Source organism: Antechinus flavipes, chromosome 6 (assembly GCF_016432865.1).
Source record: "Antechinus flavipes isolate AdamAnt ecotype Samford, QLD, Australia chromosome 6, AdamAnt_v2, whole genome shotgun sequence".
NCBI lineage: Eukaryota > Metazoa > Chordata > Mammalia > Dasyuromorphia > Dasyuridae > Antechinus > Antechinus flavipes.
This window is the reverse complement of record NC_067403.1, coordinates 168,771,990-168,774,354: the sequence shown is the minus strand read 5'-3', so window position 1 is coordinate 168,774,354 and position 2,365 is coordinate 168,771,990. Positions and strand designations below refer to the sequence as shown.

General features: G+C 41.3%; 1 pseudogene; it reads right to left on the bottom strand.

Annotated features, from left to right (window-relative positions):
• Positions 1-773: 773 nt before the first annotated feature.
• LOC127541469 (alpha-enolase-like) lies at positions 774-1,576 on the bottom strand (annotated as a pseudogene).
• Between the last annotated feature and the right edge of the window lie 789 nt (positions 1,577-2,365).

The following is a 2,365-nucleotide window of genomic DNA, read 5'->3' as shown; positions in this document are numbered from 1 at the left end:
TTTTTTCTAGTGGGTTACTGAATATATTTATTCTGCACATAGAAGCCATTAAGTATCTGGCCTGTGGGCTTGTCGGGACTGCATCACAAGAATATGGCTCCACACATCAACCGCAAGGGTGGGGATGAGCCCAATCACAAAACAATAAGGTCTTCCAGGAGAGCATCAGATGTAGATAATCAAATGTGGACTTCAGTTTCTGATAAGTGTCTGATAAGACAGTTCTAAGAGAACTAAGAGAACATTACAGAAAGATAAAGGGGAGATACCTGCCCCCAGAACAAAATTGGTTTAATATTTGTGCTTCCCATTCTTAGGACAGGAGCAAATTTCATCAGAAGTGAGTGGTGCCCATCTGCTCTTAGCTTGGAAGCCTCCTGGCCAAGGAGTATATATGACCTGAGGATTTCTGAAGTTCCTTCTGGCAAATTTAGCTTTCCTACCCAGATCTTTCTAAATTCTAAGAAGCTGGTTATACTGACCAGATGCTCAGAGTAGAAGGCACCAGTCTTGATCTGCCCAGTGCAGGTCTGCAATGAAGGTATCTTTAGAATCTCAGAGACACTGAGAAACCATTACTCCTCACCCATTGGACTGGGTCAGCTTGCACTCTTGGAGAGATTCATTCAAGGAGCCAATCTGATTTGCTTTCAGTAGCAATCAGTTGCAGACTTTCTCATTCACAGCCTTTTCAATACATTTGGGATTAGTGGTTGTGAGATCACCCCTACCACCTGGATGCCTGCAATGGCAATGAGGTTCTTCTAAGCTTCTCAGTCATCCTGGTCAAAGGGAATCTCCACTGGATAGTCCTTGATGAAAGGTTTTTAAGCTCAGGAGAAATGGATCATCAGCAGATTTGAAGTCCAAGTCATATTTCCAGGATCAGAGGAACTCTGAGGCAGCAACATCCATGCCAATTACAATCTTATCAACATACATTTTAGCAGCTCCAGAGCTTCTTTGTTTTCTAGACTATTAGGAGCAAAGTTACCCTCATCTCCTACATTAGTAGCATCCTGCCCATGTTTCTGCTTAATCACATACTTCAGATTGTGATGGACTTCAGTTCCAATGTGAATGGCCTCCTTGCAGATTGCTGTTCCAATAGAGAGGATCATGAACTTCTGCATGGTCAGCTTGTTACCACCATGGGAGCCAGCATTGATCATGCTGGAACTGACAGGATGACTTCATCATTGCCTGCAAGGTCAGCAATGTGGCAGTTCAGGGAGACACCTTTCTCAGCAGCTTTAGCCTTACAAACAGTTAGAGACACTTCCAATGTGTCAGTTGCACCAAATTTAGATTTATGGTCAGAGTTATCCATCTCTATCATCAACTTATCAGTCTTCTCCTGCTCCACATCATTCAGTTTCTTGCTAAGCAAGATTTGGGTAATAGATTTATTGATGTGCTCGAGTACTTTTGAGACACCTTTCCCTATTTAGTGGATCTTATCACTGTTGTGAAGCTCCAGGGCTTCATGGATGCTGAGAGAAGTGCCACTGGGCACAGCAACTTGGAAGAAATCTTTTCCATTGTAGAGATCAACTTCCAACAGTGGGGTGTACATGAGAGTCAAAGATCTCTCTGGCCTGGATCTTGAGAATAGACATATTGAATTTCTAGATGGAGCTTCCTCTGCTAGGTTCAGAGAACAGAGGCCAAAGGGTCCTGTTCATTTTTTTGTAAGCCCTTGCCTGTTCCATTAGAATGTGAGTAGGGATTGTTTTAATCTTTAGACTGGCACCACCAATGATTAGCATAGTGCCTGAAACATAATAGGGGCTTAATAAATACCTATTAATTGATTAATTTCTGTCTAAAGAATTTTCTTCATCCATTATACTATGCTATTATTCTGTGAATACTCCATCTGGCTGCTAGCATTCAGAAAAGGTGTATTTTGTCACTTTAAGAAATCAGATTATAAAATGATTGATTGAATGGCTTACTAGAAGGTTAGTTTATGGGATAAAAATGCTTAAGCCATTCCTTTTCTCTAATTTGAAGGCAGGGGTTCTAGAATGATATTGTCCATAGACTCTGGTGTCCACAGACACATGACTCTTATTTACTTCCCAAGCTATTAAACCATCTCAGAAACTCTCATCTTAGACACATAGGTATAAACTTATGAAGCTCTGCAAAGAAGTGATCAATGACCTTAGTTACCCTATCTTCTAACCCACCTCCATTTCACTCTGAAAAAAGAATGGGGAAAAGCAGAAAGTAGCTACTCCTTGTCTGCAAAGAGATTGAGCAAGCTTTATGACCAATGTTTGCAAGGTAACAGAAAGCATGGTTCTCAATGGAGCTTATTTTCCCTTGGGACAGAGCACTTGACCTGGAATCAAGAAGA